We start from the raw sequence: 12,214 nt of genomic DNA, 5'->3' as shown, positions 1-12,214 counted from the left end.
AAACTGATGTATAAACTCAATACTAGGTTGCGTCACAGACACAAACCTAGTAGGCATTTTTGTTGAAATTGACAAGAGGACTCTGAAACTTATATGCACAGGGCACAGAGTAGCCAAAACAATGGGAAAAAGAAGTACGAAGATGGATAACTCACCTCTGATTTCAGGACTTACTATAAAATTACGGTAATGAAGACAGTGTGCTACTGTTGTAAGGACAGACAGTTAAATAAATAGAACAGATTAGGTAGTCCAGAAATAGACCCACACATATACGGGCAACTGATTTTTAACAAAGCCACCAAAGCAATTCAACGGACAAAAGCAAAGTATTTTCAACAAGTGATGCCAGGACAACTAGTTACCCATACAGAAAACTTAATTCTAAATGAATCATAGTCATAAATGTGAAAGTTCAAACTAGAAAACTTTTAGATAGACACACTGGATGGCTGGGCGCGGTGGCTCAAGCCTGCAATCCCAGCACTTTGAGAGGCCGAGGCGGGAGGATCACGAGGTCAGAAGTTCAAGACCAGCCTGGCCAACATAGTGAAACCCCATCTCTACTAAAAATACAAAAGATTAGCAGGGTGTGGTGGTGTGTGCCTGTAATCCCAGCTACTCAGGAGGCTGAGGCAGGAGAATCGTGTGAACCCGGGAGGCAGAGGTTGCAGTGAGCCGAGATTGCGCCATTGCACTCCAGCCTGGGCGACATTGAGAGACAGCGTCTCAAACAAACAAACAAACAAAAACAAAACAAAACAAAAACACTGGAGATCTTTGCCTGTAATAAATTTTCATATACATGGAATCATACAGTGCAGATTATATGTGTCATCTTTTGCTCAGCCTAAGGTTTTGGAGATTCATTCATGTTGTTGGTGTATCATAGACCATTCCTTTTTACTGCTGAGTAATATACCATCGTGTGACGTGCTGCTATCTGTTTATCTGTTCACGTGTTGAAAGACTTTTGGGAGAAGTGTATTAATTGTAAAGGCATGTGAAACAACTTCCTTGTGTAATGCAAACATTCTATATCTTGATAATAATGATTGATACATGGATATATGTATTCAAGTAAATTGTAGCTCAACACATTGAGTAGAAATTTTCTCATACGTGTGTGAACCGAGAGAAACAGCTCTTATAGTCTTACCCTCAACACTCTGGACCAAATAAAGATTCTCCGAGCTGGAGGAGAAAAAAGAGAGGAGTTGAATGAAGTAAGAAGAGTGGACTTAAGGCCTGGGCTGGTGTGCACCTGTCTCCTGTCCCCAAGATCAGGCCAGGGCCCCAGTGAAATGTCAGGATCTGATAATAGCTGGTATCGTTTCCTTATTTCCTGAAACATGTCCTTGGGAGGTGGGGAATTTTACTCTCCCACCCACGCTGGCATAGTAAAAATTATAAAAAATAAATTCATGGGTTTCTTAAGCAAGGGATAGAATCCCAAAGTCATAAAACTCCTGAAGTGCAAAACCTGAAAGTTTTTTCTTGTGTCTAAGAGTGAAGATGATCAGGTAGTGACAGTCACGGCTGGCCTGGTGGGGTCTGGAGGCTGGGTGAGGGGAGACACCAGCAGGTGAAGCACAGGCTCCATGACCTGGGCCTAGAGGGGACTGCATACCTTAGCAGAGGGCAGCCTGGAGAGGGAAAGGAGCATGAGAGAGGAGTTGAGAGCCTCACCTGGTATGAAGCTAAACATGCAAGAATGATGGATCCTTATCCTGTGTGTGTTGGACTTGTTTTCACAACCTCATTGCCAAGGAGCTACAAGTGTAGCACACTTGCAGAGTCAAAGTAAGGGGCAGGTTCAGCTCATTAAATGATTACCTGGGGCTGGGCACAGTGGCTCATATCTGTAATCCCAGCACTTTGGGAGGCCGAGGTGGGTGGACCTGAGGTCAGGAGTTCGAGACCAGCCTGACCAACATGGTGAAACTCCATCTCTATTAAAAATACAAAAATTAGCTGGGCATGGTGATGCATGCCTGTAATCTCAGCTACTTGGGAGGCTGAGGCAGGAGAATCACTTGAACCCATGAGGCGGAGGTTGCAGTGAGCTGAGATTGTACCACTGCACTCTAGCCTGGGTGACAGAGTGAGATTTTGTCTAAAAAAAAAAAGATTGCCTGGGTTTCCCCAAACAATGCTTTAAACCCTTATGATGATTGTAAGGAACATGGCTGAGCTGCAGCCACGTAGGCATAGGCCGAGGAAAACATCCTGCATGACTCAGCGAGATTGTAGCACAGGCACACAGTCCCGTGTATAATGTAAACACAGCTATGTAGCCATAACATGGAGAGGCTCATTGCCTGGCTTGGAGCCACTATTGTTTGTGAGGTGCATAAATGCAGCACCGACAGTGTGAGTGAGCTGCTGAATAAATCCATGTCTCATCTACCTGCTGTCTCTTGAGTATTCTTCCAGGTCCCTGCCCTCCTGTCCACCTGCTCCCTTGGACCTCAGCTGGGGCTCAAACCTAACAATGATCAAAATGGAGAAAAAAATAAAGAAAAATTCTAAACTTAAAGATGCAAGGTAATTGTATTTGCCTTTTGTAGAACATTGTAAAATTTTGACAGATACGAAATCTGAGACAATGGTGCTAGAATCATATGATGTCTGTCTCAAATTTGTGTAGAACTTGAAAGTGACAAAGAACTTTCAAATCCATTGTCACAGACACTCCAGATCTTTTCCTTTGTCACCAAACCCTCCAGATCTTTTTCTGTCTCCTCTGCCTGATCTTCATCTCCTTCCACCTAGATGACAGCAAGAGCCCCCACCAGGCTCCTCCACTCACAGGTTTCACCTGCAATGTGGGTTGCACCTGCTGCACCTGGCCCTGACCCTGGAGGACACAGAATTAGTGCTACACTGTAGAGGGCGTGTGGAGGAGTGCAAAGAGCTCTGACTCAATCAAGGGCCCACTCTGATTAGCTTGATTGCACACACATGTGTGCATGTATGTGCTAGTGTGTGTGTCCAGGGAGTGGTAGGAGGTAATGGGAAAGGAACTCAGGCCTATTGAGCTCTGAGACACCCACCCTTGAGTGTTTTCCTGAGCTGGTGGGAACCTCTGCAGGAGACCCAGGGCAGAGGGCCCCAGGCAGGAAGACCCAAGGGGGAAAAAAAAACCAAAAACCAAAACCAAAAACAAAAAACATCTAAAAGAAGGCCACTGAAGTTTATCCAGAGCTATTCACCTCAGAGATTTCATGGGAGAGAATCCGCATTTTACAGACAGGGAACCTGAGTTCCCTCGAGCGTGTAGCAAGCGTGTAGAATGCCCTCCTGGGACCCTTGTGGGCTCAGCTTCTTCCAGATTCTTCTCATGTCCTAAATCTTGGGTCCAAGGAAAGAAGGTACAGGTATTCCCTAGAAGAGTAAACAGAATAGATTCTGGAAGCAATTGGGACCCCCCAGGGCTGTTTCCTCTAACAGGGCCACAGACTACTCCGTTCCCTGACGGCGACTTCCGGTCTCACATTTCCTGGACACCTCCCGCATAGCGATGAGACCCAGGCTCCTTCCAGAAGAGGCAACCCTTCTCAGGATTGGGGACCACGGACTGATTGGGGACCTTCCTCTGGAGCTTCTATTCCTGGGGATTCAACCTGGGCTCCCCACAGGACTGAAGGCCCACTTACACAGCACTGTCTGCAGCCTTGCTGGGTCTGAGACTCTGGCTATGCGTGGAGGCCGAGAAACGTGGACTCCACCTTCACTGTCTGCTGGTTAGGGAGGACTCCCCTGTCACACGGCAAAGAGAAAGTCAGAAGGGCCACAAAGAATAGAGTGTGGGAAGGTGTTCTGGCGACACTGCAGAGAAGAGACGAGGGAAGAATCTGAGAGAAACTAAAGGTGGCTGAAGATGCGCGCACGCGTGTGCACGCTGGCGGCAATAGCAGCCTCTGGCCAGCAGGGGGCAGGGCAGCCTGTCCATCACCCCGGAGCGTAATCAGACGGCTCAGCTCGGGCAGTGCACCCTTGGAGGCCCTCTGAAGAGCCTCGTACGCAGCACCCTGGCTCTGCTTCCTGTCCTCCAGGACAGCGGCACGTGCAGTGGAAGGAGCGGTGGGCTGGGCTCCTGATGCCACAAATTCACTGGGGGGAACCTTAAGGGAATCACAGGGGATAGTGGCGACCGCTTCACAAGCATATTGTGGAAATTAAATTAGATTAGTCATTCTCAGACTCCTCTGCATGCTGGGATCATCTAGGGAGCTTCAGAAATGCAGATGCCGGATTCCCCCCCAGTGTGCCTAATTTAATTGGTCCGGGTGTGGCCTGGGCTTTGGCATTTTAAAAAATATTCCTCAGGTAATTCTAAGGTGCAGAGAAGTTTGGGAATTCCAGTGTCAGATACTCCTGTGACCAGCCACTGTAAACGCTAAGTTGCAAACTTGCTTTTACTCTTTTGCCTGAGGTCCCTTCTTTTCTACCTTGTTTCCGTATAATTGAAATTCGATCCCATCTCTCCCTTTCTATCTGCTAGCTCATGTGTACCTCTTCAGAATGGAAAATGCAGATTTGTCTTACGGTCTGAACTCAAACAATTCAAACATTTACTCCCACGAACTGTAGAAAGTTTGCCCAAAATTCACGATCTGATTTAAAAAATCCACTATGACAAACGTCTGCAAGCACCAACGAAGACGGTCAAGGTGCAATGAGTGCAAGAGTGAGTGGAGGGTCCGTGGCTGTGGTGCCTCTGCCGTTCCCCATTGGAAAGGGTTCTGGGGTTCTCACTGTTTAGTTCTGTCAGGCACCTGGGGGCACGAAAAACTCAGGTCTAATTTAGATAAAGTTCTAGCTTTAACTCGGTATTCCATGGTTATTTACATCACACTCCATGTTCATTACAGTGTAGAAGGGAAATGTAATTTGTGTACAATACCACATGTACTGCACACGAACTCATGCACTAACAAGACTGTTCAACGTGAAATAATGTGGTATTTGGCATTTGGGGGATTACAGTTGTGCGTAATTTTTGGAGCATGTTATAGAAGATGTAAGAGGTTGCAGTAATCAGTGGGGACATTGGTTGGGGGTAGATGGCCTGGGAATACTTTACTCTGGCTCCTATGTGTAGTAATTAATTCAGTCTCATGCTAGCTGAACATCGCCATATGCCACACACTGGCATGGACACAACCTTACCCCTAGAACTGGCCATGCCCTATAGGTCTTTTTGACCTCAAACCAACTTTGGGAGTGTCCAAAAGGGTCCCTGGAATATCTCAAAAGAATTTATCTTCTCTTCTTATAAAAACGGACATGTTAAACTAGTGAGGCTTATTTGATATGTTAAATTGCATGAGAAGCAATGTCAAATAATGGGTGACTCTAAACCTTCTTTAAGTTATGTTTGTTATTGATGAGTGTTCCAGAAATTATGTAAAATTCCTAGAAATCTGATATGTACCAGTATAATATTATCATCCATAATTTTAATTATTATGTTAAAATATTGTATGTTACCAAAGCAACCAAATTCCCTTGTCAGTTGCATGACACAGAATTGTAAGAGATTCATGATAAAGGCTGATGAGTACAGGTGCTGATAATTTTAAGATCATACTATAAGGCTAGGTAAGAATTTCCAGACCTCTAATGGAAAAGTAATGTATTTATAAATCTACTAACCCAAGATCAAGCAAAACAAAAATTAATTATGTGAGACTAAATTAACTGATGAGAATAATTATAATTTTTATAACTTTTCATTTGAAACATTGCTGGTTCTTTAATGTCTTGCTTTCTAGATTTAGGGAAACTTTTTTTCTATAACTTAAAACAATTTGATAAAATATACTTTTGTAAACAAAAAGAAAATGTTTTTTTCCTCCCTACCTGATCACCCCATAATTTGGAAGCACTTATTGAATATTCTTATTTTCATGGCAATATAGGTATTTGCATAGGTTCAAATAAGAATCTATTCTTATAACAAGACATAATTGGATAAGTCCTTGACTTGGCCTGTTAGCCTAGAGAGGTTTTTAAAGGTCTAATCTGAGATTCCTTGTTAACAAATAGTAAAACAAACAATAAAATGAACAAATAACTAAGATTGACTTATACAAAAGTCAATAAAGCCCCTTGGATATTATCAAAACTTTAACTAAAATGATGTAGTTTAAAAATATGCATACATAGAATCACTTTTCTTATTGCACTTATGTAAATAATCAGATCAAGTTTAATGAGACTACTGATTTTGCACAAAAAGAAGAGTTAACCATGATTATTTTTGGAAAAATTTGGAATAACCATAAAAAAGATTGTATTTCAATAGAAAACTATAGCACCCGTCATCAAATTCTGGTCTTTGTTATGTCCTTGTAAATTGGATTCAATCCTAACATTTTCTAGTTTCACTAGAAACTAAAACTGCTTTTTTCCAAAGCCCTGCCGGCTGAAATTGGATGACTTTAAATTCGAAAAATTACTACAACAGACCATGTATGGAAAATTTTCATGCTGCTGCTGTGTGGGTCACTTGGAGAATTCACTGGAACACCCGATGACATTTCCAGAGACATTCAAACTGCAAGCCAGGAAAATCCATCAGGTTGCAATTGCCATCCTCATTCCATCATCTAAAAATGCTTCAAACTCAAATTTAGAAATCTTGACTGGCTGCTCTCCGGACTTAAAGACTAAGATCATAATTTGTTCCTAATGTTAACCTTTTTTTTTCTTTTGTTTTCATAGAATGCTACCTTGAATTCCCTTCAAGCAATACAATCTGAAATAAACAATTTAACCTCAATAGTACTCCAAAATAGAAGTCCTTGATACCTTAGCAACTTAACAAGGAGGCTTTTATTTGTAAAAAAAAAAGATATGGTTTCTATATTAATAAATTAGAAATTGTTGAGCCCAATTTAAAGGATCTTAAGGAACAAATATGTCTTTTATCAGACAGGTGTTGCCTTCTCCACTGATTTATTTTATTGGTGAAATATTGGCTCCTGGGAATCTCTGCTCCAGGGAATTTAAAAATCCTTGGCTATTATTCTCTCTGTAGTCATTTTGTTTACCATCGTACTATATCTTATCCTCTCAAGGATTTCAAAGCTTTCCAGAAGGCACTCACACATCAAATGATTGCCATCATCGTTAATTAACTTGAAGAACTCAACAACCCTACCACTGAAGCCCATGATGCAGGTAATGATGCCATGTAAACTTATATTCCAATACAACTGTTGAGGATAAGATTACATGACTCTTTGTTCCAGTGACTATTTCACTAGTGGTAACTGAGAGGAATGCTATCACTTTCTTCTTAGCTTGCTGAGAGGGTGACCCAAAGCGGTGGGATTGTTAAAGTAAATTAAAATGGAGACCAGACCTGAAGAATCTGGGAGGGGACGAAAGCAGTTACGATTTGTAAGTGACCTAAACCTTGCTTGATTTGCAAACATAAGCAAACTTAACTTGAGCTATTTCTTGTGAATGCCTATATGTATGTATGTGTATATATATATATATATATTTTTTTTTTTTTTAAAAAAGCAGAACTTAAGCTCAACCAATCAGAAGTTACTATTTATACAAACTTAGATAACAAGGGGCTTTCCAACTTCATAGACCAAAAAAAGCAATTGTATAACAGTAACCAATTAAATACTTTGCTTTACTTCTGTGTCTGTCTTATAAAAGTCTCCTCTTTGTGTTCCTCAGTGGAGCTCCCAAACTATTTCTGGTTTGGAGCTGCTCAGTTCATAAATTGTTGATGCTAAAAAAAACGCACCAAAACTCTTTAAAATTTTACTGTGCCTCAGTTTATCTTTTTAACAGTTCAAAAAAGATTAAAATAAATGATAATTATATTCTGTCCTGGAGAAGTAGGGAAAAAGTCTTTCTTATGCATTGTTGGAAGGGAATAATTGATAGCTTTTTCTTGGAGAGCAGTGGTGTAATGAATTAAAGTCAGAACAAGAAAAAACAAACAAAGGCACATGTTTTGGAACCAGCAGTTCTAAGTTTTGTTTTGTTTTTTTCTCAGCAAGTATTTTGTTGAGCATCTTCCTAAAAAGTCATGCCTGCAGCCTTTTTTTGCCCTGTATGGATGCACTGCCTCCACCAGTTGGTACACAGCTGTCTCTTCCTCATGTTTCTGGGGCTTCTCTTTGTCTCCTCTACATCATTTTCCTGATTCTTGGATCTTTGTTTACTCCTTTGTACTGGTAGAACCCATCCTTGAGTAACTATGGGAGAAAGGGGGAATGGAAAATACATTTTGACAACTTTTATATTTAAAAATGCCTGTTTTACCATGACAGTTTGACTGATAAAATTCTGAGTTGGAAACAGTTTGTCCTCAGGATTTTGAAGGCATTGCTCTGTTACCTTCTTGCCCCTATTGTTGTTGAAAAATCAGGAACAATTATGATAACTATGGCAGTATGTGACCTGTTGTCTTCACTTTATCAGCATTTTCTTTTTGTTCCCGGTGTCCTGGAATGTCACAGGGATGAGCCTTGGAGTGTGTCTATTTCCATCCATTTGCTCCACACAGCGAGTGGCCTTTTCGATCTAGAAATTCACAGGAAAATTTCTTGAATTAGTTCATGCATGATTTTCCCCTCTCTGTTTTCTATGTTCTCTCTTTCTAGAACTCCTTTTATTCAAGCATTCACCTCCTGGACCAGTTGTCTTTTTCTTTTTTTTTTTTTCTCTCCCATTTCTCTGTTGTTCTCATTCTCTGTCTGCCTCCCTCTCCCCCTCCCTCTGCATCTCTCCTTCTCTTTTACTTTGTTTTCTGGGGAGATTTCCTTAATTTTATATTCCAATCATTCCACTGAAGTTTTAATTCCTGCTATTATATATATTTTTAAGTTTCCAAGGGCTGTTTTGGAAACAGCCCTTGGAAAAAAAGTTTTCTGTTTTTATTTATGGTTCCTTAGGTGGTCTCTGTTTCTTCCCAGTTGCCTTCACTATTCTCTGTTTAGTTTCTTTCTTCTCTTTCGCTTGAGAGCTTTTTCTCAGGCCTGGGTAACAAAATTCTAAAGATAATTGGGTGCTATGAGCCCACAGTGGCGCTGGTGCCCTTGGAGTTTCACAGGAGGGTGACTCCTTGGCCATTTGCTTCAGGAAGTGCCTTGTCAGTATCATTCAGCCTTCTCTCTTGGGCTGCTCAGGATCCCCAGGGAAGACTCACCCCATCTCTTGTCTGGAGGAAGAAGATCTGGCTGCCAACTTTCTGGAATCCAAATAGGAGAAGAGGGCTGGGGTGTTTCTCAGCTTCTGGTACATGTTCTTCACATAATCCCTTGGTTTTCAGGACATTGTCACCATCCTCACCTATACCTATTGCCCACCCCTTCCCTACCACACACAGAAACCCAGCCTTCTTTGCAACCTCTCTAAGGCATTCATTCCCAGTTGTCTGCCAAGGTGGGTCAAGGTCGCTCATTTGCTGAAAGTGGCAAGGGGATCTGGGTTCCTCATTTCTTCTTAAACAACTTTCTACCATTTCTTCTTAATTGGACTCCCCTAAACCACCTCCACTTTCTCAGCCATCTTGGCGATACTGTTGTGTAAATAAGACTTGACTTCTGCCTTCCTCAACTCTGATGAAAGGTTCTGTTTTCTCACTTCTAAGTCATTTCCCACTTACTTATATATTTTTTTCAGCTCCCCAAATTTTCTTGCTATTTTACCTTCTAGTTTCCCTCGTTCCTATGTTTCCTGCATTTCTTTATGTTCATTTTTGTGGGTTTTAGGAGCGAACAGAAATAAAGGTGTGTGTTCCATCTGCCATCTTTCCCTGAGAATCTGAATGTTGATCTTAGATTACAGAATCTATGATCATAAATAAAAATGGGCCGATAACCCATTATTCTTATTTGGCCCTTATGTGGTTTTGGTATCAATATTGTTCTAGCCACAGAAATTATATGAGCAGCTTCCCCCCTCTTTTCTATTTCCTGGAATAAATTGTATGAATTAAGAAATATCTATACCTTGAAAATTCTTCTGTGCCTGAAGTTGCCCTCCCCTCACCTCTCTAGCAGCTGAGATGGTTATATGACTGGATGTTGATTTTTGATTTGTTGTTGCTCTAGTCAAGCTTTTAATCTCAACACCAATTTTAATATTTTATATCTTCCAGAAATGTATCCATTTCATTTAAGTTATTCAATTTATTAGTGTATGATTATTCACAGTATTGTTATTGTGAAAATCTCTTTTGGGTGTCCAGGTATTTCTCATTTGTTCTCTTTTCTTTTTTTCTTTTGAGACAGAGTCTCACTCTGTTGCCTAGGCTGGAGTGCAGTGGCACAATCTTGGCTCACTGCAACCTCCCCTGCCTCTTGGGTTCAAGCAATTCTCCCACCTCAGCCTCCTGAGTAGCTGGAATTGCAGCCGTGCATCACCATGCCTGGCTGATTTTTTGTGTTTTTAGTAGCGACAGGGTTTCACCATGTTGGCCAGGCTGGTCTCAAATTCCTGACCTCAAGTGATCCACCCGCCTCGGCCTCCCAAAGTGCTGCTGGGATTACAGACGTGAGCCAATGTGCCTGGCCTGTTCTCTTTATTTTCCCTTTGCACTTTTAAACTTTTCTCTTGATTAGTCTTTCTACAGATTTGTATATCTTCTTCTTTTTTTTTTTTCCAAGAGCAGTATTTTATGTTTCTTCTTCACTCCCTCTTCTTTCTTTCACATATATATTTCTCTATTTATTTGATTTCTGCCTATCTTAACTAAGATCATCTTAGCTCCTTTAACAGTATAGTTCCAAATCTCAGAGAGTAAAAGTTGATTTCTTACTCGTCTAATGGATGGTGACTCTGCAGGACCATTCAGGGGCCCAGGCTTTCTGTCCTGCAGCTCTGCTGTCCTCCAGGTCTTCAGAGTTCTTTGCCTCCAGGAGTGGATGAGAAAAGGGAAAGTACGGCACATGGGTGTGTTTATAGGCCAGGTCTGGAACAGGTCTGGAACAGTGCCCATCACTTCTGCCCTCACTGCATGGGCTAAGATGGGTCTACCTGAGCGTCTAGGAAGAGAAGAAAATAGGTATTTGTGAGCACCTTGTAGCTCTGCCTCTCTGCCTTCATTTCTGTCTTTTCTGATGCTTGGCTGCAAAGTTGCACATGTGCTGGGCAGGACTCAGGGAGGCTGAGTAGGAGGAGCTACAGGCAGGTGCTGCCCATGCCAACAAGGTGAGTTGAGCAACAATGCGCCTGAGAGACCCTAGCACCTACACCAACCTTCAGAACATCGCACCTGCCGCTTCACCTCTGCCTTCCAAATCTCATGCAAGTTTCTCTTGCAAACCCAACACAGAGCGATAGAGGGGAGTGGATCCTCAGAAATGCAGTTCCAGCTTATCTGAGTTGCTGTAGCACAAACCCTGTGCACCTTCTCTCTCTACCACCCTTTTCCTCTGTAGCAGTTGTCCCCATGTGATGTATGGCTCACTTTTTTGTCTCCATCCCTCCATGAGAATGGAAGCTCTATGAGGACAGGGTCTTCGTTTACCTTGTATTCCCATATCCCCAGTCCCGGAACAGTGCTTGATGTATAGCAGTAGGTAATAAGTATTTCCTAAATTGGAATTAATTGAGTATTTATTTAGTGTGTACCAGGCTCTGCTGTAAGTGCTTTGAAAGGGTTAGTTCATTTAATCTTCAAAACACCCAATGAGGGAGCCATTAAACATTTAGAACTGAGAAACGGAGACTTAGAGAAGCTTTGTAAATCACTCAACTCAGGGAGCTCATAAGAGGCCAAGTTGGATTATAAATGCAAGCAAGGGACTCTGCAGCAATGGCACTGTGATTTAGGTGTCATGAATACTACAGTAGAAGTGTAAATGAATCTATATATTTCTTTCCTCATTTTATTCATTTATTTTTAATACAGCCATGTCATACAGAAAATAATATATTTTTTTGAGACAGGATCTTGCTTTATTGCCCAGGCTGGAGTGCAGTGGCACAATCACAGCTCACTGCAGCCTTGACTTTCTGGGTTCAGCTGATCCTCCCACCTCAGCCTCCTGAGTAGCTGGGACTACAGGCATGTGTTACCATGCTTGACTAATTTTTAATTTTTTTTTTTTTTGTAAGGATGGAGTCTCCCTATGTTGCCCAGGCTGGCCTCAAATTCCTGAGCTCAAGTGATCCTCCTGCCTCGGCCTCCCAAAGTGCTGGGATACAGGTATGACTCACTGTACCTAGC

Source organism: Pongo abelii, chromosome 5, assembly GCF_028885655.2.
Source record: "Pongo abelii isolate AG06213 chromosome 5, NHGRI_mPonAbe1-v2.0_pri, whole genome shotgun sequence".
Classification (NCBI taxonomy): domain Eukaryota; kingdom Metazoa; phylum Chordata; class Mammalia; order Primates; family Hominidae; genus Pongo; species Pongo abelii.
This window is presented reverse-complemented; position numbering follows the sequence as displayed.